We start from the raw sequence: 25,557 nt of genomic DNA, 5'->3' as shown, positions 1-25,557 counted from the left end.
CTCTGGGGCAGGGGGCAATCACAAGGACACTTGGACCAGGAAGCAAACCTAGTCTATACAATTGTTGCATATGTACTTTCATTTACTATCTTCATCTCCATTTGGTCGGTACTGAATAGCAAAGTATGTGCAGCTTTAAATAAAGAACGGTGATATTTGTTCCATTTAGGGCTCAAATTATACATGAAATGAGTGTGAAATAATCAATGCAGTTTTTGAAAAAGTGGACTGGTGCTCCTGCTTAAAATAATCTTTGGTCCAGGATCCTTGCTGCTGAGCTGTGGTCACTACTATGTGTCCCTAAATTATAGGGAGGGAGATACAACAACAACTAGACTAGGGGATAAAAAGACTTTACACATGGCATCTTGAAAGACCAGTTTGTGGTGAATGCCATGTTGATATTCAAAGATGAGCTATAAGTGAATTACTGGAGGGTAGGAATCAGGATACAGGCTTTACTGTATTTCCATCTGTTCTGTTCAATACAGAGGATACTGGAAGCAACATCTTTTAGAAGAAACTTGAACTTGGTAAAGTATAGGTTTTCTAACAGAGAAACACCACCTACATATCTAGACATCTAAAGCTTACCTCATTTTTAGATTTTGCTTACATTCCTATGAATCTAGAGATCATGGCAGGCCAGAATTTAAAATTACTAATCCATTAGTATTCTTTGTTTGTTTCATATAAGGCCTATGAGTTCCTGCAATGTTTGTTTCATGTAAGGCCTATGAATTCCTGCATCAACAGATGTCTCCGATTAATATGACTCATAGATATCGTGATGCAATTAGGCTGTTTTTGCAGTGAGAAACATAATGAACTCCTCTGCACAGTATCATTAGTAAAATTTGCAACATTTATATTGTTTTAAAGTATTTGCCTATGGATGTATCTATGAAAGCTATATCCATTCCTCTGGAGAGCGGTACAACTGAAAAGCATTATCGTTGTGATAAAATGAAAAAATCTTTAAGGTTTGCATAGAAAATGTCAAGACAGCAAGTCATGTCATCCACATGCCTCATAAGTAAATTAGCAGAGCTATCCATGTCATTAGATGACTTGAGATAGGGACAGAGCAACTGAAATTACAGATATTGTGCTAAAATCAAATTCACAATCCTGTTTTTGTAATTAAAAGAGCTTAAGGTTTGGCAGTGAGCAGAAGTAGTTTGTTATAAATTAAAATGCTTATAGAAATGGAGATTGAAATATACAATACTTTAGGGTCATGTGACAAAATGCAAAAAATCATTCAGTACCTCTGGGAGGGGATCCTGAAGCTCTGTTGCACCCTCCAGGACTGGTATACTCAAGATACGTCATCAAAGTGAGAAGGTTTTTTTCTTTTTTTTTTTTAAGTTTTAATCCCAGCAGGGATTTCAGAAAAGTGTGAGGAAGCCACAAGAGTTTATTAACCAGAAACTAGGACAGGAAGTTCTGGAGTGAAAACTGCCCTGTGTGCAGGTACGTTCCTTGGTTTGGGACACATTCACGCGCACACACACAAACTCACTCTCTCTCTCTCTCTAAGAAATGGAAAAATGTATATTTGGGAATTTTAGTGTGGAAATGTTCTTATTTTGAAAGGAAAAAAGTGAAGATAGATATATTTTGTTTTTTTTTAAACTCTGATTTTCAGTAAAATTCAGTTTTCACTTTTCAAAAACAAAAAAAACCCTGAAAATTGAACATTTTGGCTCTCAGGTTTTGCTTTTTCATGGAAACAATAGAAAGCTTTGCATGAAATTACATTTTTTCATAACAATGTTTGTTTAAAAAGTAATATTTTGTTGAAAAAGTTGCAACAGAAAACTTGTGATTGGCTGTCATCTGGAGTTTATTGTTAAACTTTAACAACACATTGTTAAAGTGTCCAGAGACTTTGTTGGTTTGTCTTCTTTTGGTTGAACAAGAATCTTGTAAATAGTTTGGAAAACCAAGAGATAATTATTTCCTTACTGATATTCTCCTGTGAACTTTTCTCTTCAGCTTCCCAGATGCTTGCCACTGGCCTAATTCTCCCAGGTTTTGAGTACTTTCTTAGGAGTCATGAGTGATCTCAAATACCATTTAATGTCAATGGGTTTGATAGCCCTCAGAATGCCTTAAGAGGTTCTCAGTACCTATGGGTCTCAGACCTTTAGTCTGCTATTTCTGAAAAGCAATTAAGCCATGTTAGGTTAAGACAGAATATGTTCTGGCCTGATCTTGTGGAGAACGTTTTGTCTGACTGTAGGATTATTTTTAAAACCTGTCAGCATTCATTGGGCGTTTGTACTAACAGACCAATTTCCGTACTTTGAACCCACAATTTACAATATAGTGATTTTTTGTGTGTGTGAGGACCTATTTGTGAGGGTTCTGCGACATAGGAATCAGGATGGGTGGAGTTAAAGGTCCTGCTGTTGAGAAGGAAGGGGCTGTAAAAAACAGAGTGGATTTCCTCAGTGAATAATATCTTCACAACATAAAAGAGCTGTGAAGTCTCTGTGACTCAGCGGGCCAGGAAGAGATTTTGCTGGATCAAACACACATGTTTTCTTGTTTGTCAACAAAAAAATTTGGTTGGGTGTGCAGGAGGGATTTTTATTCCTTAAATAACAATGAAATAATTTCATGATAAAACAAACATTCATCTGCTCACCTTATGTGACTCCTCAATCACTGTCCTTAACACAGACTCTAATATTTCCATGACAAGAAATCTTGAACTCATCCTAAACTGACTTTGAACTTATTTTTTTCCTCCCACATCTCTCGTTACTGTAAGATTGCCTGTCATCACCTCTAGAACTTGGCTAGAATCTGTATTTACTTTGACACTACCTCTGCTGAAATTCTTACTTAGACCCTAATCACTTCCTTGTCTCGACTGCTGCAATGAACTCTTAAAGAGACAAGCTGGGTGAGGTAATGTCTTTTGTTTGGACCAACTTCTGCTGGTGAGAGAGACAAGCTTTCTAGCTCACACAGAGCTCTTCTTTAGAGGAATCTCTTTCACCAGCAGAAATTGGTCAATAAAAGATTTTTCTTCATCCACCTTTGGTCTCTCTAACATCCTGGGACCAACATGACTACAACAACACTGCATTAATTCTTACAGTCTAAAAACTTTGAGATTCAGATAATGGTACACTCAGACTTCTTCACTCTAGGAAGCAAAACCACTTCACCCTACTCTTCCAGTCACCTTCACTAGCTCCTTAATTATCTCCAAATCCAATTCAAAAGTGCCCTCTGACTCTTCAAAATTCACCATAGGCTTGCTCCCTTCTGACCTCATATCTACCCATAGGTCAACTTCCTTTCTGCCTGTTCATCCAACTCTATATAGCTGTGGGTAAAGTGTGTGCAGCGGAGGATGCTATATTTATTCTTTCACTTGTGCCTCCCTTCTACTGGTACAGGTGGTGTATGATACCCATCAACGACTTACTCTGCAGGAAACATTGGCATGCTCTCAGGGCATGATTAGCCAATAAGAGCTCTGGTGATGATTTTTCAAGATGATAGTTTTCCACATCTGTGAAAGTGATAGGGTTAGATTTAGAGATAAACAGTTTAAAAATTATTTATATTTCTGTTCCTGAGAGATATTTGTCTAATCCATTAATATGGAAGGTTATAAGTGTCTGACTCTCTAGTCCCATCTACATTGGGAAATTACCTCATTGCTCACAATGGCTGTGGATTCCCTTTAACATGATTTACATTGCCTGGACAGGATAAAACTGTTTTGGCACAATTAAAGAAAGCATGATTGAGATCACTTTCTGTAATAGTATTGAAATTGTTTTTGTTTTGTACACACAAGCAGCTAGACTGTTTTCAACAGGAGGAGAAGATTAGTGGACCTGCTTTTGAAAATTGCCTTATTTCTAATATAAATGGATCCTTACCACATCTCATTCCCTTTTGTTCTGAATACCTTCGGCATTTCTAAGAAAATGAATTATCAGGGTTGGTTGGTGCTGTGGATACACTGTGCTGGGTGTTGACATGTAGATCATCCTGATGCTGTATGGAGACTATTGTTGGATTCACAGTACAACTAGTTCAGTTTGTAATTATATAACATTGATTTCAGAAAATGCCTATATTTAAATGAGGCATGGATGCTTCCATCTGTGAGGAAGGGAAGCCATGACAGAAGATTCAACATCCATTACATTTACGGATCAGCATGTGCATAGTAATAGCTGTATTTCATCTGAAATATAAGATTCAGGCTCAGAGATAACAGTTAACTTAAAGTGTGTATCTGAAACATTCACTCTATATTAGTATTTTCCCATTATACTGATTTTTTTTTTCATCCTAAGGTTCCCTAGAGGCAAGAGACCAATAAGGATCTCTTGTCCCATAGCAGAAATGCAGCCACCACGCTGTAATGGGGCCTGATTTTCCTAACATTAAATCATTGGGCACTCTATTGAAATCAATGGGAGTTACATGCACAGATTACTGACGAGATCAGACTCTGACACTGCAAAGCAACATTACACACCAGTTTAGGCCAGAAAGTGAAAATGCCAGTATATGACTGAAAACGTAGGGAGAATTAGGTAGGCAGGATAACTGCCCAAACCTGAATTTGACCAGAACATCAAGATGAATACTGTTTGTAACTGAACTAATCTATCTCATTTCACAGGAGTTCATATCATAAACTAAACTGTACTGGCTCTAATTTCCCCATACAGGATATGACTAACTCCCATAGACTTCATAGACTCGCTTGGAGTCTTTGAGGTGTTTTATTGTTTTTTTGTTGTTCATTATTATTATTTGCTGCTGCTGTTGTTGTTGTTATTTTTGATGTTTTATTGTCTGGTCATATTCCCTAACCAACCCAGGGTTGGAAGTGACCATATTGAAGACAAAGTGGATGTGGAATGAGCATTGTGCAGAAGGAATCATTACTGTAAACGGGAAAGAAATCAAGGAAGTCGACAAATATATTTACCTGGGTCAGCAGTTGAGCAGAGACAACTCATTCGAAGGAGAATTCAGTAGGAGGCGAAAGGCGGCGTGGGCAAGTTTCAACAAAATAAAGATGTCTCTAATGGATAATGAACTGCCCATGAAGAAAAGGAAAGAACTGTTTAACTCCACTGTTCTGCCAGCAATGATATAATGCAGCAGAAAGCTGGTCAACAATGAAAGCGGAGGAAGAAAAATTTGCTGTCACCCAGAGAGTAATGGAAAGGCAAATGTGTAAGATATCGCTCCGTGATCATATACCAAATGAGGAGATCAGAAGATGTGCAGAGGTGACCGATGTAGTGCAGGCGATGTATGACGCAAAGCGAAGATGGGCGTGTAGATCATGTAGACCACAGGCAAGACAATAGGTGGACAGCCCGCATCAGTGACTGGATCCTCAGAGACCACAAGTGATCACTGGGCAGACCGAAACACGCTGGGCCAATCCCATGACAAAACTCTTTGGCCAGAAATGGAAAGAACATGCTCGCAACAAATAGAATGGTGTGGCATTGACTTGTGTTCATGGAGGGACAGATGAGGACAAGTCGGACAAAGGTGATATTCTCTAAGCATTTCTAACAAAAACCTCAAACTTGAAAAGCTGTTTTTGTTAAAAGGTCACCATCGACCTGAAATTTAGGGTTTATCTATGTACAAGGGTTTAGGGTTAATCTATGTAAAAATTTAGGGTTAATCTATGTACAATTTTCTAAACCAGTATACTTATGCTATAAATTGGTGCAGCCCCTAGCGGATACAGTTGTGTATATCAACAGAAAAGTGCTTTTATCAAACATACTATAGCCGTGTGTAGACCAGTTCTCAGTCAGCTTTAAAAAAAGTGTTGAAAATAATTTCAAGTCTTTTCTTTGTTCTGCAGTCTTCCTGCCAATTGTTGGAGTTTTTACAATATTTTTTCATTTTCCCCTCCCCTCTTTCTGTGTGAAAGACTCTACACCAGTGGTCCCCAAAATGTGGGGTGTGCCCCTTGGGGGGGGCATGTTGTGGGGCCCGGGCTAGCGCCCGGATAGTCAGGGGGAGCACCACCCAGCCCCATTCTGCCCCCAGCCTGGCTCCAGCCCCAGCTCCACTCTGCCCCCTGCTTTGCCCCCAGCCACAGCTCCACTCTCCCCCCAGCCCAGCTCCAGCCCCAGCTCCACTCCGCCCCCTGCTTTGCCCCCAGCCACAGCTCCACTCCGCCCCCTGCTTTGCCCCCAGCCACAGCTCCACTCCGCCCCCTGCTTTGCCCCCAGCCACAGCTCCACTCTGCCCCCAGCCCAGCTCCAGCCCCAGCTCCACTCCACCTCCAGCCCAGGTCCAGCCCCATGCTCCAGCCCCAAGCCAGCTCCGTTTCTAGCCCCATCTCCACCCCCATCCCCAATTCTGACCCCAGCTTCCCCATCAGCCCAACCACCTCTGCTGAGGGGGGGATATATCCATTACTGGTAATGGGGTGGATGCAACAAGGAAAGTTTGGGCACTACTGCTCTACACAAACTGCAAGAGCAACCACTTAGGCTTCTCTACAGGGAAGAGACTGAGTGAAATTGACTATTCATTAATTTCTGTTAAAAGCATGAAGTAAGCAAACTAAAAAACAGATTGTTTTTCCTCCAATGTCTTTAAGTTACAGTAATCTTTGTTGTGAATTACAACTGTAGGTACAAAAATGTTCAGACAGAAGTGTGACTTTTAAATTGATGGTGTCCTTTTAAATATCAAATTAAAAACATAACAAAAAGTCATTGCTATACTAATGCTAACCTAGAAATACTGACCTCCTCACCTCTCCAAAGACATTCCTTCAACAGGAATTCTATCAATGGAGTACTGTGACTAATTTGTGATTCTAATACAAGAATAGGAATGAATCCTAGAACTTGGGCTGATTGGCAGATCTGCAAAAAGTGATAGCTGGGTCAACTATCCATCAAACAAATGAGTGGTAAGTCATTTGTAATTTCTTCCAACATCATTCAGTTTTCACTATAATTTAATTTTGTTGTGCATAAGAGTGATTTCTTGAAGATAAATATCTGTGTCATTTTATATTTTGTTCAGAACCCTGAAAGCCACAAAGCCACATATAAACTAACTGGATGTACAATATCAGTTTGGAAAACAGTCTTTTTGAATTATAGGACTATAAAAAAAATAAAAGTCTCTGAAGGCTGAGGTTTTTTATTTATATATAATTTTAAGTATCTTTTCCTGAGAACTTATATTGCAAATTAGTGTACATTACTAAATGATTTTTTTTATGGGTGACTTGTATAAATCATAAAAACTATCAAATCACTGTGGCTTTAGTTCAGGGGTGGGCAAACTACAGCCCGTGGGCCAGATCCGCACCACGTCCGTGCTGAGGGCTCCGTGCGCTGCCCTTGCCTCCAGGCACCGCCCCCCGCAGCTCCCATTGTCCAGGAACAGGGAATGTCCGGCCAATGGGAGCTTCAGGGGAGGTACCTGCAGGTGAGGGAAGTGCACGGAGCCCTCTGCCACCCCGCCCCCAGGGGCTGCAGGGATGTGGTGCTGGCTGCTTCCGGGCGCGGTGCTTTAGTTGGATTACACTCTTTTCACTTCCTCTCTCAAACCGTTTGATGATGCTGATGGTGATGTTAAATAGCTATTGTGTGTCTCCTCCCTTCCTGAGAGGTAACTGCATTACAGTGGTAGGAGAACTTCTTGTTATAGCCTGGGCTGGTGGTATGGGCAGTGCCGGGTTTACAATGGCTCCAGCAGCTCCATGGAACCAGGCCCATGCTCAGAAGGGGCCCCGGCCTGCTCTGCTTACACTGCGCTCTGAGACCCCGCTGGCTCCTCTCGCCCTGCCCGCCGGCTGGCCGAGGGTTCCTCTCCACTCCCTGGCCCCACCTCCTGCTCCTCTCAGCCCCCTGGCTGGAAACCCAGTACACCTCCGGCTCCGGGCAGTCTCTGCTTCCCACCACCCGAAGGTCCCCACCTGCCTCCCCGGAGCTGAGCTGCCTGGGACCGTGCAGAAGCCTGGCCAGTCTCAGCCAGGTGGAGGGGGAGACAGTGTGGAGGGCTTGGCTGGGCCCCTCCAGAAAAGTGTGTCTTGAGGGAGCCCAGCCGGGCAGGTCCTAGCCTGGCTAATCGTGCCACTCCTGAGGGGCCAGAACGATTCCCGGCCCTGGGACCGGCCCTGGCTGCGCTGCCAGCTCAGCCCAGCAGACACAATCGCTTCCCAGTAGGGCCGGTGAGCGCGGCTGGGAGGCAGGGCTTGGGGGAGTGGGTCTGTGGGAAGTTGTGGGGGGGGTGCTGGGCTGTGAAGGGGCAGGGAAGATCTGTGTGTGTTGGGGCACTAGGGAGTGGGGGTTCTGTGGGGGGTGCTGGGCAGTTGTTGTAGAGCTGTGGGCAGGGGTGATGTTGTGCATGGCACTGTGCATTTGTGGTCACTGTGCATTTGTGGGGGGCCTGGGCAGAGTGGGTTGACTATACAACCTTAATTCACCCTCCTTGTACATATGCATTACGATACAGCCTTTAATTACATGATCACATACTATTATTTTCCAGAAGACCCCTGCCTTACTCAGTGAGCAAGATGAACGGTGTTCAGTTAATGAGCAGTTATTCACTATTTTGTTTTCACTTTGTTCTGCTGTGTGTGGCCCCATGCCTTATTTACTTCATGCTATTGTAACCCTGCTCTGAAGACAGATTTATTATTTTCCTCCTGGGCTTTTCTGTAGCATTCATGAGCATAGTATAGGTGCTTCGCAACTATTATTAAATTTATTTTCACAACTGAGATGATATTATTATTCCCATTTTGCGGATGGGGAACTGAGGCATAGAAGGGTGGGATCCACGAAATGGAAGTGGTGCCCCTCTTTTAACTTTAGCCTATTGCTTAGAGTACTGACCTGGGATGTGGGAGGTCAAAGTTCAATTCCCCCATCTCTGCAAGAGAGGAAAAAAGAATTTGAATAGGGGTTTCCCACCTACCAGGAGAGTGCTCTAACTAATGAGGCATGGGATATTCTGATGTGGAGCTCCCTCAGTTTCTCCTGTTGAAGCTTTCCACTATGGATAAATAATAAAAGAGTGATTGGAGCAGGGGGACTGGACCCATTGTCTCCCAAGTCCCACAAGGGAGCCCTAACCACTGGAATACAGAGTCATTCCAATTCTCTTTTTCTCTCTCTGGCCCAATGACTGTTCCACTGTGGATAAATACTTACCTGCTCCAACTACTCTTTCTTTATCCACAGTGGAACGGCTTCAACAGGAGAGATTGAGGGAACCTGCATAGTAGAATATCCCATAGCTCAGTAGTTAGAGTATTCTTCTGGTAGGTGGGAGATCCCTGTTCAAATCCTTTCTCCCCTTCATCAGAGGAGAGATATGAATGTGGGTTGCCTTTATCACAGGTGAGTGCTCTAACCACTACACTAAAAGTTATAAAGTGGGCAGAACCCTCTGCCACACATTTTGCCTGGAGCAAGGCAGACACCTAACTCATTCTGCAAGAAATACCTTAGGTGCCTAAGCCATCCACTCCAGGCAGCAGGTGTCCATTTATGTATCACTAAGTGGAGCTCCCTGTAGCCTGGATTTAGGCACCAATCTCAGAGGGATGGGGCTTAGCACAAACCCATCTGGTTGGCATCTCCCATTGCCTATCTTAGACAGCTCCTGGCCCAGCATGCTGGCTTTTCTGGAGAGAGGAGGTGCCCATCCCTCCCCTTTCCTTGTATAGGCCCTAGGAGCCTACACACCAACTTGGCTTTCTTGATTGAAGTGTTGTTCCTGGATTTTCTAGGTGCCTAAAAGATAATGTTGTGACACTCCACATTGCAACTCCTAAATCTCTTTGTGGATTCCCACCCAGAGAGATTAAAGTCCACTAATTTTGGGTGCCAAAATTCCTAGGACCTGATTTTTCAGCAAACTTAGCAATATTTAGCATTTTATATGTTTAAATTATAGCTCCCATTGACTTGAATTGCAGCTGTAAGCACTCCTCATTTCTGCAAAATGAGGAACACAAAAAGAGCGACCACCTGTGAAAAGTTTGGTGTAAGTTACTTTACTAGAACTACACAGGAACTCTGGTATAGGTGGGGATTGAATCCATTTCTCTAGGGTAACATTCAACTGCCTTGACCATGAAACCATCCTTTCTCTTCGGGCAACACCCTTTCTCATTCACCACACACCTTCCAACTTCTGCATCATATGAAGCTGGGTCCTACAGACAACAATCTCCTTCTTTCCACAACCCTACTTCACCCCCAGAACACATCCATCCTATGCACTGAATGGTCCTGTGGAAAAAATAGCAAATGACCATGGAATTAAAGACGGTATCATAATGTATTCACATGTGGGTTGGGAAGGGCGCAAATTAAAATAGCATAGGTAATATTAATTTTGGCATTTCCAAATATTTGTGTATTTAATTTTGCAACCTCAATAATGTTCTTTTAACACATTTTGTGTAATACAGTATATAGTGTGTAAAAATACTTTGGAATCCTTCAGGATTAAAAGTGGTATACATGTTATTTTTTAAATATTATGGTATTCATTACTTTCAGTGACAGAGATTGTCCTTCTTCATTTGCAAATTAAAAAAACTTCCTCTATGGATAGGAGATTCCATAATTCTTTTACAGTTTTACTTGCATCATCTTCTGGAGCCTGTGATATTGGCTGCTGTTGGACTCAAGTAGGTGGACCACTGGTCTGATCTGGGATGGCAATTCCTGTATTGCTAAGTGTTGATTTAAAATAAAAACACTAACATCTTTCTTAAAAATACCTTCAAATTACATTTGATTGCAGTTACTTTTGCATAAATCAGAGTTATCATTTGGGCTTTTATTGAAAGTGTTCCTGATCCAAGAATTTCATTTAATAAATAAGATCTGTATTAGACTTAAAATGACAAGGGGGCAGGGTAGTATCTTTTACTGGAGCAGCTTCAGTTGGTGAAAGAAACAAGCTTTTGAGCTAGGGACAGCTCTTCCTCTGGTCTGGGAAAGGAACTCAGAGTTTCACAGCTAAATACAACGTGGAACAGATTGTTTAGCATAAGTAGATATTACCTTGCTCACCTTGTCTCTCTAATATTCTGGGACCAACACTGCTACAACAATACTGCAAACAATGTTTGTCTTAAAATGGAAATTATGCTCATTGGTATCCCTGCAAATACAGATTCAAGACACGTGTCTCTCTTTGCACTTGTGTGTGCTACAGTTTTTTCTGCCAAGCATATCTAATTGTCTAGAAACTAAATGGCCCTCATCACTATAGTATCTGAGCATATCTGCTGTATTTCAGTGGGTAGGCAATTGCTGAAATGCATAAGAATCATCCAGATTCTTGCAAATTATGGTAAAGTGCTTGCTGACTGGAAAACAAGACAGGCTTGGCAAGAAGAAACTGAAATGTGAAAGTGTGGGCTTCTGTTATCTACATACAGTTGGTAGGTCACGTTTGTGGCCTGTCAGCCTTGACAGCGACCATTTAATTTCATACTTCCCACCTAACAATCCTCTTTGTGTCCTCTCCTTTCATGCTCATCTACATAACTTCTTCTGTGCTGTTTCTGTGCTACAAACTCTCTCTGCCCTAGTGTGCTATACATAGTTCCTGTTTGTTCAAATCTTTTTAAAACAAACTTTTCCTGTGAACTCTATTAATATACCAAAGTCAGAAGCATTTCCTTGTAATTATAAACTTTATTTTTTAAACTATAAGTAATGGCTGATCCTATCTCTAGTTGTAATTACTTTAAACATTTTAACCCCATCATTAATTATCTACATCAACAAAATTGACCAGATATAGGGTAAGCGAGTGTTGACTATTGAAAAGGTTGCTGTGCAAAATGGCTGCAAACTCCCTTATACTGGGGAGGCCACAAAGGGTTCATGGAGCTCAAAAAGCAGGCAACACTGGCTGCAAAGATGGTGTGGTCAGTGCATTGGGAAGTGTAATGATTCTATACTTCATCTCTGTGGAGCTTCTGTAGACATTGAGTTAAAGCTGTTCCCCCAGAGGAAAGCTGAGGGGGCGGGGGACAAGTGAGAACACTGTCTACGTCCTGCCAGGATAAAATCCCCATCTGGAGTAGTGAGATAAGCTGGCACAGAGGTGTAAATTACTGAATCTATCCCACTGTCAAGAACTCTCTACCATCTCTTCTAAAGATAGGAAAAGAAAACTGTCCCTACTTAATACAACCTCTCAGAAGACAGAGTGAAAAGATGGGCCTTGTATCATGTCCTGAAGGTCATTAATCAAGGGTTCTACCTGGCTGTCTCTGTGTTAAATCCATTCTCTAGTCAGCTGATACATTTTATATCCAATTTATATTGTTTTTTTTCCTCCTTGGGGCAAGGGAAATGCTATGTTCTATACAGTGTTGAGCATATTGTTGATATTCATCAGTTAAAAAATTGTATGTTCTATTGGAAGCAGCGCCGCAAAGTTCAGATCCTGATTCAAATTTTCCAATCTTTTGGGGTAGTTGGGGTGACACTGCACCCCATATTCTTCACAGTGATATTATTATGATATGATTATGACATACTTATGATGTATTTTATGCAAGATAAGTCATGTGAGATGTCATTGGAAAGGTTATGATTTGCTGAATATGTTTATCCTGTTTATATGCATGCATCATTTTTAGCTGAAGTTATGAATATTGACTATGTATCTGTATTTCACATGTAGTTATACCTGGGTAACGCCCACTAGACAAGATATTTTCATTGTAGATTGGGGTGGGCAAACTACGGTCCGCAGGCTGGATGCAGCCTGTCAGGGCTTTGGATCCGGCCCGTGGGATTGCCACCCCCATGGCACTGCGTGGTTAAGGCAAGCTCCCTGCCTGCCTTAGGCCCGCGCCGCTTCCAGAAGCGGCCGGCCCCATGTCCCTGCGGCCCCACATGCTGCCTTCACCTGCAGGCACTGCCCCCCGCAGCTCTCATTGGCCGGGAATGGGGAACTGCAGCCAATGGGTGCTTTTGGGAGGTACCCACAGGTGAGGGCAGTGTGCTGAGCCCTCTGCCCCTCCCATCCCCAGGGGCCACAGGGACGTGGTGCCAGCCGTTTCCAGGAGCGGCGTGGGGCCAGAGCAGGCAGGGAGCCTGCCTTAGCCTCGCTGCATGCCGCTGCCAATCAAGGTAAGTGGCGCTGGACCGGAGTCCGCACCCCAACCCTCTCCTGCACCCCACACCCAACCCCCTGCCCTGAGCCCCCTGCTGCACCCCTCCTGCATTCCAACCCCCTGCCCTGAGCCCCCTGCTGCATCCATCCTGCATCCCAGCCCTCTGCCCTGAGAGCCCAACCCCCTGCCCTGAGCCCCCTGCTGCACCCTGCACCCATCCTGCATCCCAACCCCCTGCCCTGGGCCCCCTCCCGCACTCTGCACCCCTCCCTGCACCCCTGCCCTGAGCCCCCTCCTGCAGCCCGCACTCCCTCCCGCACTCCAACCTCCTGCCCCAGCCTTACATTCATGGCCCTGCATGCAATTTCCCCACCCAGATGTGGCCCTCGGGCCAAAAAGTTTGCCTACCCCTGTTCTAGACAATGGGTGGAGAATGGACCATTAGGAAAACAATAAGCCTTGGAAGAAGTTTATCCCCCATCTGAGGAATCTTCCTGAGGACGCTACAGACAGCCTCGTAGTAATGGCTGCTATGACTCTACAAAGACATGTGATGCAACCACATATCTCTAGACTCCATCTTGGGATGTCAGTGTTTTTCAACAGACCGGTCTGGGAAATAAACTTTGAAACAAAGGGGTCCCGCCATAGGCAAAAGCTATATAAGGCGGGGAAGGACATCACTGGGTATTCTTCACTCCCCACACAAGAAGACTCCTGGAAACACCTGAGGAACAAAGATTGAACTGGGGGAAGTGCTGGACCCAAGCCAAAGGGATTTTTAGCCTGTGAATAGAACACCTGGGGATTCCAAGCTGTAAGCAAGTGCAGCTTGCCCCTTAAGAATCTGCAGCCTGCTTGTATCATCTCTTAGGGTGAGAATCTGCTATTCAATCCAAACTATTTAGTGTATTAAGTTTAGTTTGCATTTTTTTGTTTATTTGCTAGGTAATCTGCTTTGGTTGGTTTGCTATTACTTATAATCACTTAAAATCTATCTTTTATAGTAAATAAAGTTATTTTTGCTTTATCTAAACCACTGTGTTGGAATCATAACTCAGGGACAGAAGGCTGTTGCATATTCCTCTCCACATTGACTGCAGCGGCTGGTCAAAGCGCCTGCATGTAAGTGCATATGGGTGTATATGTACCTGTATGTATGCTGGCGAAAGTGCAGGCTAAAGCCTGGAGAGCTTGGCAGTTTGTCACAGCAGTACAGTGTAAGAGAGAGCCCAGGCTAGGGTGGGTCAGGGGGCTCAATGGTACCCCAGTTCCAGGTGGCACCCTGGGGGGAACCCGTCACAGTTGGCTCTGGGACTCTAGTTGTGACCAGATCTAATCAGAAACAATAATACTACATATGTAACATTTTACATCTTCGAAGTGCTGCATGAATGTTAATTAATCCTCATAGCACCCCTGTGAGGTGAGCAAGTATGTATCATTATCCTCATTTTACAGACAAGGAAAGTAATTCAGGGAGATTAACTGATTTTGCAAAGGTTACACACAAGACAGTAACAGAAGGATTGACATTCAGAAGTTTCCATCTCTTAGGGCTTCTTTACAAGGGAAAGTGGCTGGAACAGCTATTGTGGAATAAGCTATTTTGCAATAGCTTCATGTGTGAACATTCTATTATGGAATAAAAGTCACTTTATTCTGGAATAATTAGTGTGCTTCTAAAGCTGGGTAATTATTCTGGAATAAAACTACTTTTACTCTTTAATAGCATGTCCACACAGGGAGATATTCTGGAACAGCTATTAGCTATTCTGGTCAATTTCCCCATGTAGACAAGCCTTTAGCCATATGCCCATTCTTCTCCACAAAAAGCATGACAAAGACCCAGAAAAATTATTTTCATACTTCAAAATAAAAATGATAAAAGTTAGTAAAGATGATAAACATTTTAAAAACAAAAAGTATAGGGCAAGTGTTTCTTTAAATGAGATTTCAAGGAAAATGAATGGGTGAGAAACTTAGATATCCTGCAAACATTAGACAGAATATCTTTATGGTTATGTGTGTCAATTAAACATGGAAAGATGATTGTGACAATTTTTTGTCCATTTTGGCTTTTTCCTTTGGGTAGGAGCATGCAGCTCCTACTCATGGAGTAATCCTTATTTTCACAAAAGTAGCAAGATGCGGACCTTAGTTTGAAACAAATTGTTGTGATTAGAGTAAGGAACATGCTAGAAGTGCAGCCTTCCTTTCCCAGTATGTAAAGTTTCCTCCTCACTGAGCTTGTATTCACTAGTAAATGAGTTTGTGTTAGAACATGACCTTGAAGAGTCATGTTAATTAACATGATGTTAAACATGACTTTGCAGTCAGTGTAGACAGGGATAGGTCAAGTTTAACATTGTGCATATGTTCATGGTTAACTTATAGCTTCAGTAGTGTTATCAGCAATGACATGTTCTGACATGATCTGATTTTCTAGTGACAAGTCCAGTTGCACAGCAGCATGCAATCTGCTGGTAAAATCACATCTAATGTTGAATTTTGATGGTTCTGCCTGCCTGGAGAGTATAGGTCCATTTGGACTAATCCCTTCATAGGACTGAGGCTGAAACTTTTAACTTTCCTCTTCACATATGTGAAGTACTTTGAGATCCTTGGATGGAGGGTGTAATGTGGATTTATTTAGATCTATAAAATGTAACTATCCAGTGCTCTAGATCAATAGTTCTCATCCTTTTCTATAGTGGGACAGTCCTGGGACCATTTTATAATGTAGCTGAAGCCCCCCTCCCATTTAGCAGTATGAGAGAAGTAGTGTAGTCATGACCCCCAAGATGAAAATCCAGGAGAGAAAGAATACACTGGAAATTCATCCAAGCATTTGTAGGGCACCCATCAACATGATATCTAGGGAGAAACCTTCTCAGAAGCTTGCAAGTCACTTGGATCTTTATGTAGGTCTTGGTTAACTCTTTTGCCCAAACATTCCCAGAAAGCAAACATCGCTAGAGTGTACATTTGAACATTGAAACAACTGCTCACTGAAAATGACTTGCATTACGTATCCTGCTCTAGATGCCATTATATTGCGCACCAGTGCCACTAAGAAAAGACAAAAACCGAGAGATATTTGATACAGAATCTTAGCTTTAGAGATTGGTCAATGAAAGCTTCAGTTACATTAGCCATAGTGAAGTGGTTTGTAGTCTGTCCCTGAAGAGAAGTATTCAGAGCAAGCCAATGCTGATCTGTGAAGTATTCAACAAGGGCAGATCCTTCAGCAAGAAAAATCTTGCTTGTTCTCTGAGCATGACAAAAAATGCAAAACTTTGCTGTGCAAAATCCAGCATGGAAGAGGAGGTGCTGATGTTGTGTGCTCATTTCTTCTCATCTGCAGCCATGTTATTAACTTGTGATCTGACAGTCATTGGAGAGGGGAATTGCTTTGATTTGACTGGCAGATCCCAACCTAAGGTTAATATCACGTGTTGGAGATTTTGCCTGTTTCCAGGAGTAGCAGATCCTACTTGTGTAAGTACTACAAAGGTCAGAACTTGACTGAATAAATTTATCTTCCAGAAAGCAGGCCTCATACTCACGGGTGTAACATTAGAACTAATAGGGAACTGTATACCTTAGTAGAGCCCCGTTTATTTATATATATATATATATATATATATATATATATATAATATATATATATATATATATATATATATATATATATATATATATTTTTTTTATTTTGGGAGAAGTTAATTTTGTTTAATGTTAGCCATGTGGGGATGGGGTTGGGTGTTGCAATGCCGTTCAAATTCAGTGCCATTCAAATGGCCCAGCTGCTCCCCCCCGGCTCAAATCATGATGATGGAGGGGTGGCTGGACAACTGTGTGCACAAGTTGCAACATCTGGAGCAGGGAACTGGGTCCAGCCCTGTGGGATATGAGCTGCCACTGAAGTGTGAGTTTTTTGTTTTATTTTATATTTGTAAGAACATATGAATGGCCATACTGGGTCAGACCAATTGTCCATCTAGCTCAGAATCTTGTCTTCCAGCAGATGCTGGCGCCAGATGCTTCAGAGGGAGTGTAGAGAACAGGGCAATTTATCGAGTGATCCATCCCCTGTCATCCAGTCCCAGCTTTGGGCAGTCAGAGGTTTAGGGATATCCAGAGCATGGGGTTGTATCCCTGACCTTCTTAGTTAATAGCTATGAATGGACCTATCCTCCATGAACTTATCTAATTCTTTTTTGAACCCAGTTATACTTTTGGCTTTCACAACATCCCCTGGCAACAAATTCTACAGGTTGATTGTGCACTGTGTTAAGAATTACTCCCTTGTGTTTGTTTTAAACCTACTGCCTATTAATTTTGTTGGGTGACCCCTGGTTTGTATGTTATATGAGGGGATAAATAACATTTCCTCATTCACTTTCTCTACACCATTCATGATTTTATATCATATCCCCCCTCAGTTGTATCTTTTCCAAGTTGAAAAGTCCAAATCTTTTTGATCTGTTCTCATGTTCCCTAGCTCTAATTATTTTTGTTGCCCTTTTCTATACTTTTTCCAATTCTAATGTATCTTTTTTGAGATAGATGGGGCAACCAGAACTACAAGCAGTATTCAAGGTGTGAGTGTACCATGAATTTATACAGTGGCATTATGATATGTTGTATCTTATTATCTATCCCTTTCCTAACGGTTTCTAACATTGTGTTAGCTTGTTTGCTTGCTGCAGCACATTGAGCAGATCTTTTCAGAGAACTATCCACTATGACTCCAAGATCTCTTTCTTGAGAGGGTAACAGCTAATTTATACTCCATCATTTTGTATGTATAGTTGGGCTTGTTTTCCAAGGTGCATTACTTTGCATTTATCAACACTGAATTTCATCTGCCATTTTGTTGCCTGGTCACCCAGTTTTGTGAGATTCCCTTTGTAGCCCTTTGCAGTCTGCTTTGGACTTAACTATCTTGAATAGTTGTGTATTGTCTGCAAACTTTTCCACCTCACTGTTCACCCCTTTTTCCAGATCATTTATGAATATGTTGAACAGCACTGGTCCCACTGCAGATCCTTGGGGGACCCCGCTATTTAGCTCTCTGCACTGTGAAATATGGCCATTTATTCCTACCCTTTGTTTCCTATCTTTTAACCAGTTACTGATCCATGAGAGGACCTTCCCTCTTATCACATGACTCCTTACTTTGCTTAAGAGTCTTTGGTGAGGGACCTTGTCCAAGACTTTCTGAAAGTCCAAGTACACTATATCCACTGGATCATTTAGTCTACATGTTTGTTCATACTCTGTGATGAGGTGTTCACCCCACCCTGGTACTGAAGGGTTAAGGTGGCAAGAGAGAACAATTAGTCATAGGCTGCATCTGCTGGGGAGCTAAGGGACAATGATACTAATTGAGCTCATGGTGGGGGAGGGGGTAGGAGCAGGCACATGGGTGACACACTTCTGGAGGCTAGCCCCTGTCCTGCTCTGCTCCTCTGCCGGAGCCCAGAGCCACCCCCACCCCACCGTGGTGGTCGGCCCTGATGCCCCAGCCCTGGTGTGCTGGGCAGGCTGGTGGTACAGCCCCCAGCACCAGAGCATCAGGCAGGCGGCACAGCCTCCAGTGCCCCTGGCCCCAGAGCACTGGGCAGGCAATGTGGCCCCCAACACCCTCCACCCCTGGAGCACTGGGCGGGCGGCACAGCCCTCCAACCCTGGAAGGTGGCACGAGCACATGCCCCAGCTGCCCGGAGTCCTGGGCTGCAGGTCGGCCCCCACTAGCCCCAGCCCAGCCACAGGGGAAGAGCACCAGCAGGAAGCGGGGGGAGGGGGGGCTGGGCCATGCAGGGCTGTTTGGGGAGGCTCAGCCTCTCCTAGCCTGTGATACCTGCTGCCCATGAGCAGACGGGGCTTCTGTAAACCTAGGAGTTGATGATAGGAAGAGAGCTACAGTGAGGAAGCCTGATACAACGCGGGAGAGTAGGAGCCTTTAATAGGAATGCAGGAAGCAGTCCAGGGAAGGAGCAGTAAAGTCTGAGGGACTATAGACATGAACGGCTGGTTTGAGGGTTCCTGGACTGAAACCCAGAGTAGAGGGCAGGACGGGGTTCCCCTACAAGCCATTGTGAGAGTGGCACAGTCAGCAGAGTGGATTTAGAGTCTGCCTGAGACTATGTGGAGAGAGAACTTGGTGAGACCCCAGAAGGGGAACACAACTGTGACTTAGCTGGAGGACTAAGCCACAAAGGAGAGGTGCAGATGCTCCTGACTAGTGAGAAAGGGACTGCAGAGTGAGTGACTGAGGCAATGGCCTGAGTGACTGCTGGATGGGGCACGGTCAGCGGTGAGCTAATTCCTCAGATAAGCCATGAGGAGGCGTTCCTGAGCAGTGAGTAGCAAGCACCTGTTACACACCCTCAGAGAATTCTCATAGATTGGTGAGGCATGATTACAAAAACCATGATGATACTTTCCCAACATATTGTCATAATCTATGAGCCTGATAATTATGTTCTTTACTATAGTTTCAATCAATTTACTTGGTACTGAAGTTAGGCTTACCAGCCTGTAATTACCAGGATTTCCTCTGTAGACTTTTGTAAAAAATCGGCATAACATATCTGCCAATGATCTGCTACAGAGGGTGATTTAGGCAATAGGTTAGTTAATAGTTCTGCAATTTCATATTTGAGTTCCTTTGGAACTCTTGGGTAAGTACCATCTGGTCCTGGTAACTTATCACTGTTTAAATTATCTATTTGTTTTAAAACCTCCTCTACTGACACATCAGTCTGGGACAGTTTTTCAGAGTTGTCACCATAAAAGAAAGGCAGTGTAGACTGATGCAAAGTATTCATTTAACTTCTCTGAAACAGCCTTGTCTTCCTTGAGTGTTTGTTTAGCACCTCAATCATCCATTGGCCCCGCTGATTGTTAGGTAGACTTCCTGATGCTGATCTATTTAAAAAGGAATTGCTATTAGTTTTTGAGACTCTTGCTAGTTGCTCTTCAAATTCTTTTTTGGCTGCCCTAATTATACTTTTACACTTGACTTCCCAGAGTTAATACCCCTTTCTAGTTTCTTCAGTAGGATTTGACTTCCAATTTTTAAAGGATGCCTTTTTGTCTCTAACTGCCTCTTTTACTGTGTTGTTTCACCATGGTGGTGGTTTTTATTTGTCCTCTTACTGTTGTTTTTATTTGGGATAGTCATATAGTTTGAGCCTCTATTATAGTGTTTTTTAAAAGTTTCCATGCAGCTTGCAGGCATTTCACTCATGTGATTGTTCCTTTTAATTTCCACTTAAATAGCCTCCTCATTTTTGTGTAGTTCCACTTTTTAAAGTTAAAATACTGCTATGGTGGCTTTCTTTAGTATTCCCTGCACTACAAGGATGTTAAACTTAATTACATTATGATTACTATTACAGAGTAGTTCAGCTATATTCACCACGTGGACCAGATTCTGTGTACTAAATCAAGAATTGCCTCTCCACTTGTGAGTTCCAGGACTAGCTGCTCCAGGAAGTAGTCATTAATGGTGTCTAGAAATTTTATCTCTGCAGCCCAGCCTGTGATGACATGTTCCCAATCAATACAGGGATAGCTGAAATTCCCCTTTATTGTTGGGTTTTCTGTTTTTGTAGCCGCTCTAATCTTGCTGGGCATTTCACACTGACAGTCACCAACCTGGTCATGTGATCAGTAATATATTCCTACTGCTAGACTCTTATTATTCAAGCATGGAATTTCTATCCACAGAGATTCTATGGTACAAATTGATTCATTTAAGCTTTTTATTATAATAGATTCTATGATTTCTTTTACATATAATGCCACTCCTCCACCAGCATGACCAACTCTGGTATTACTGTGTCCCATTGATTATCATCATTCCACGAAGTTTCTGTGATGTCTATTGTATCAATGTTTTCATTTAATACCAGGCACTCAAGTTCACCCATCTTAGTATTTAAACTTGCATTTTATATATGCACTTATAAAATGTGTCAATATTTAATTGTCTGCCTTCACGTGATGTAATTGAATAGGACTCTTTCATTTGCTTGTTTCTCTTCAGTTCCTACCTGTATTTTATCAACTTCTATTCTCTCCTCTTTAGTAGGATAAGGGATGTATCTGTCCAAACTGTGTACTTCTTTGCTCCTGTCAACTTTCCCAAGCCCTTAGTTTAAAAACTCTTCTATGAACTTTTTAATTTTACATGCCAGCAAACTGGTTCCATTTTGGTTTAAGAGTAGCCCATTCTTCCTTTCCCAAAAGATTCCTCAGTTCCTACTAAACCTAAATCCCTGGTCCTTACTCTACCATCTCATCCATGGATTGAAACCCTGCAGGTCTGCGTGTCTGACTGGCTCTGCATGTAGAACGGGAAACATTTCAGTGACTACTTCCTTGGAGGCCCTGGACTTTTTCTTCTCACCTAGCAGCCTAAATTTTGCCTCCTACCTTTACCTATGTAATTGATATCTACATGTACCACAACAACCAGCTTCCCCCCAGCACTACACATAAATCTATCCAGCTGTCTCAAGAGGTCTACAACCTTCGCACCCATCAGACAATTCACCATGTGAATCTCTTGGTCATCACAAACCCAACTATTTCTAATAACTGAATCCCCCATTACTATTACCTGTCTCTTCCTAATAACTGGGGTTCCCTTCCCAGGAAGGGTATCCTCAGTGCAAGTGGATACCATAACATTATCTGGAAGGAGGGTCTCAACTATGAGATTGTTTCCCTCCGCTCTAGCTTGATCTCCTTCCCATAGACTTTCATCCTCCTGAACAGCAGAGGTCATCAGACTGGAGTGGGAACGCTCTGCTATGTCCCTGAATGTCTCATATATGTATCTCTGTCTCCCTTAGCTCTTCTGCTTCAGCCACTCTGGGTCTTTGAGGAACATGACCTGCTTGCATCAAATGCACACACATGCCACCTGCCCACAAAGAAAAGGTCTAGTAAAAGATATTACCTCACCCACCAACTTCTGTTGGTGAGAAAGACAAGTTTGAGCCATGCAGAGCTCTTCCTCATGTCTGGGAAATGAACTCCCAGCCTCACAGAAAAATGTAAGGAATTAAGTTGTTACTATCGAATATACATTTGGTAATCCCTATATAGAAAGGAAGGATGGACCAGTGGTCACAGCATCAGTCTGTGAGTTTGGAGAGTGGAATTCAATTCCCTGCTCTGCCCCATGACAACTGTGTAATCTGGGGGAAGTCACTTTAAGGCATGTTTACGCTGCAAAACAAACAAACAAACCAATCCCACAGCAGTTTCAGAGCCTGGATCAACTAACTCAGGCTCATGCAATGGGGCTAAAAATAGCAGTGTAGATGTTCTCACTCAGGCTCTGAAACCTTGCACAAAGGGTGGGTGTTAAAGTCCGAGCTCCAGCATGGGCAGGAACCTCTACGTTGCTATTTTTGCCCTGTAGTGTGAGCCCAAGTTGATTGACCTGGGCTCTGGGCCTTGCTGCTCCTTTTTTTTTTTTTTTTTTTTTTGCAGTGTAGATGTGCCCTTAGCTTCTTTGCCTCAGTTCCCCATCTACACAATGAGGATAATGCCACTTTCCTACCTTACCAGGGTACTACAAAGATAAATACATTAAAGTGTGTGAGGCTCTCTGATAATATGGTAATGGGAGTCATAAAAGCACCTCTGTGATGGGTTTGATGAGCACAGTTCCAACATCACAAACTCAACACCATGTTTTGTGCTAGACGGAGTATAACTCTGCAGGGCAGTGACTGTCTCTTGTATCTAGTGCCCAATACAATGGGGCCATGTGTTCATGTGAGACAAAACACAATTTAATCTCAGGATTTTGGGGTCAATCTCATGATTTTTTTAAGGGTCTGACTCCTGATTTTTGAATCTTTTGAGTCCTATTGACTGCTGGAGACCCCTGGATGGGCACAGACATCCCACCAACCTTACCCAGCAGGGTTACCACCTGGCTGGTATTTGACTGGCCTGGCTGATTTTGTTATGGATTTGCCAGAAAAATAATTTAATCTGCTGGATTATTTTTTTACATGGGTCTAAAGATTTGCATTATCATCACATTACACTGGGATATCTAACACTAAAAGTTTGCATTCAGCTAGAGTGTTCCCAATTCCACAGTTTAAGCAATAACAGATCAAAAGTATTGAAAATACCACAAGTGTTTGCCTCCCAACACACAAAGCGCACCACACGTGTATGAGAGAGGGTTTGTGTCATGTGAGAGTGAGGAGAGGTGCGATCATACCAATCTAATCTCCAGGGGTGAGCTCTCTACTAGCTGTTGGGGGGTGGGGTGGAGTTGCCTTGTGGGGTTTGCCCTGGGGAGGGGGAGGAAGGTGCATTTCAAAGGTAGTTTCCCTACTACTCATGGATGGGGAGCCCAAGGGGTTTTTTTCTTTTTAAACAAAACATACATTCAGATTGACCCAGCGGCGGTGAAAGCCCGTGGCAGCCCCCGAAGGGCCCTGTGCACGTCCCTACCGCACACTGCGGTTGACTACCTGGTGTAACGCCCCTGCTCTGCCACCTGTCCGCTCCTCCCCGAAATCCAGACTCTAAGAGCGTCTCCGTGGCCAACTCGGCTGGCTGGAGCCCGGGACCCTACGGTCTCACCCCACCTCGGGCGCCCGTTGCGCGGGCTTTTCGCGCTGAAGTGGGGGGCAAACGGTCCCCACGTGCTCCGGGGGTGGTCGGGCGAGCCCCGGAGCTACAGACACCCCCCTCGTCCTGCGCAGGCTGCAACCGCTCCGCTAGGCCCAGCGCTTGGCCGTTGTTATAGTAACTGCAGGAAGGCTATTCCCCTCCCCCCTCTCGCGAGAGCTCCTCTGGCAGCAGGCGGAGCAGGCGCCGGGGTGAGCTCATCCCGGGAGCTGGGGAGGGAGCGCAGCGCGGAGGCTCCTGCAGTAGCCGCAGCAACTTTGTTGGGTGAGTTCAGTGCGGGAGCTGGGCAGGTAGCGCGGAGCCTGCGGGGGCAGGACACCCTCCTCGTCCCGCAGCCCCTAGCCTGGGGAGGGGGGCCCTGCGTGGAGCTCGTCCTGAGCTGGAGAGGGGCGCCCCTTTCCCCTGCCGGAGCCTGGGGAGAGTGAATGGAGCGGATCGTGAGCAGACAGACCAGACCGGCCGGCCCCCTTCCCAATCGAAAGCCGCCTCCTCCGCAGTCTCCAGAGTTCAGTGGTGAGGAGGGTCCTGGAGAGAACTGGCCACTCATGAGGAGAGACCCCTCCACGCCTCTTAATTTAATCTCTTTATCTCCTTCGCCCATCCCTGGGTCAGTTAGACCCTGACCCCCAAAACTGCCATGTGTCTGTGGGGAGTCCTCGAGCCTTGCGTGGCACTGATCCCGCGAAGAGCGTGCCCTTGCACCCCATCTCTCTGTCTTTTGCTCTCCCCCCAGATTTTTGTGGGGGAGGTCGTGGTGCGCGGATGTATTGAGTCTATGTGGGAGGAGGGTCGCTCTTTCTCTGCCCTCCCCGCACGGCTTTAACAGCCCCAAGGCAACCTTGGGGAAAAGTCCTGGGGCCAGGGGCTCCGACTGGAGCTGATTTCCGATGAGGCAGAAGGAGGAGGAAAAAGAAGGGGTTGGACATAAGGATTCCTCACACTCAGTCACCCTGCCCCCAACTTAAACAAGGGAAGGAGAAGCCGCAATATTAACTTGGCTTTTCTACCCCCCCCCCCCTCTTCTGCTGCTGCTCCTTGGATACCTCCTTTTTCAGCAAAAAGTGACATGGATTTATCCGTCCCCCTCCCCCATGGTATTTTTCCCCTGTGAACAGAACCGAGGGAGGTGGTGGTGGAAGGAGGAGGTGCAGTAGTGATGGCTTTTGTGTATGTGCGTTTTTTCTCTTTAGGAAGGGGAACGTTGAGTGGGAACGGCTCTGAACGGTCCCAAGGAGGGGAAGAAAGGAAAAGGGGGTAAGTTATTTAAGTGAACCAAGGCACAGGTTGTTCTGAAATGGCAATAGGCAATGATGTGTTAGGGAATGTACCCATTGCTTATAGTACTGCATACACTATTTAATGAAATCAATAAACAGATTAAATACAAGCAAAAAAAAAGAAATCTCTTAAATGAAGTCAGAGAGACACATCCCTTCTTTTGAGGGGGTGGGGTAGGGGGAAATAATCAGATTATAAGGCTGTTTCCACTATAAGAAGTGAGTTATTTGATGCTATAAGTACACAAGTAGCATTACTCTTTTTTCTTTTTGTTAAAAGCCAGCTTTGCTTTGTAGTTTTTTTGGCACCACAGTAATGATGATTAGCTCATTTGAAGGCAGTGCTGATAATCTAAATGTTTATATTGTTGGAAAGGGAGTGGAGGAATGAAATGTTTGGAGGTGGTTAATTTCTTTCCTTGAAGTCTGGAGAAGTGAAATACAGGG

General features: G+C 43.8%; 1 long non-coding RNA gene across 4 annotated transcripts in view; it reads right to left on the bottom strand.

Annotated features, from left to right (window-relative positions):
* LOC123369404 overlaps positions 1–23,947 on the bottom strand; it is a 154,158-nt gene extending 130,211 nt beyond the window's left edge. For all 4 annotated transcript variants that reach the window (XR_006579026.1, XR_006579024.1, XR_006579028.1 and 1 more), the window contains exon 1: positions 23,674–23,947. This is a non-coding gene — a long non-coding RNA (uncharacterized LOC123369404). The remainder of the gene's footprint in view (positions 1–23,673) is intronic.
* Between the last annotated feature and the right edge of the window lie 1,610 nt (positions 23,948–25,557).

The sequence above is a fragment of the Mauremys mutica genome, chromosome 4 (assembly GCF_020497125.1).
Source record: "Mauremys mutica isolate MM-2020 ecotype Southern chromosome 4, ASM2049712v1, whole genome shotgun sequence".
In the NCBI taxonomy this organism is placed as follows: Eukaryota; Metazoa; Chordata; order Testudines; family Geoemydidae; genus Mauremys; species Mauremys mutica.
This window is presented reverse-complemented; position numbering and strand designations above follow the sequence as displayed.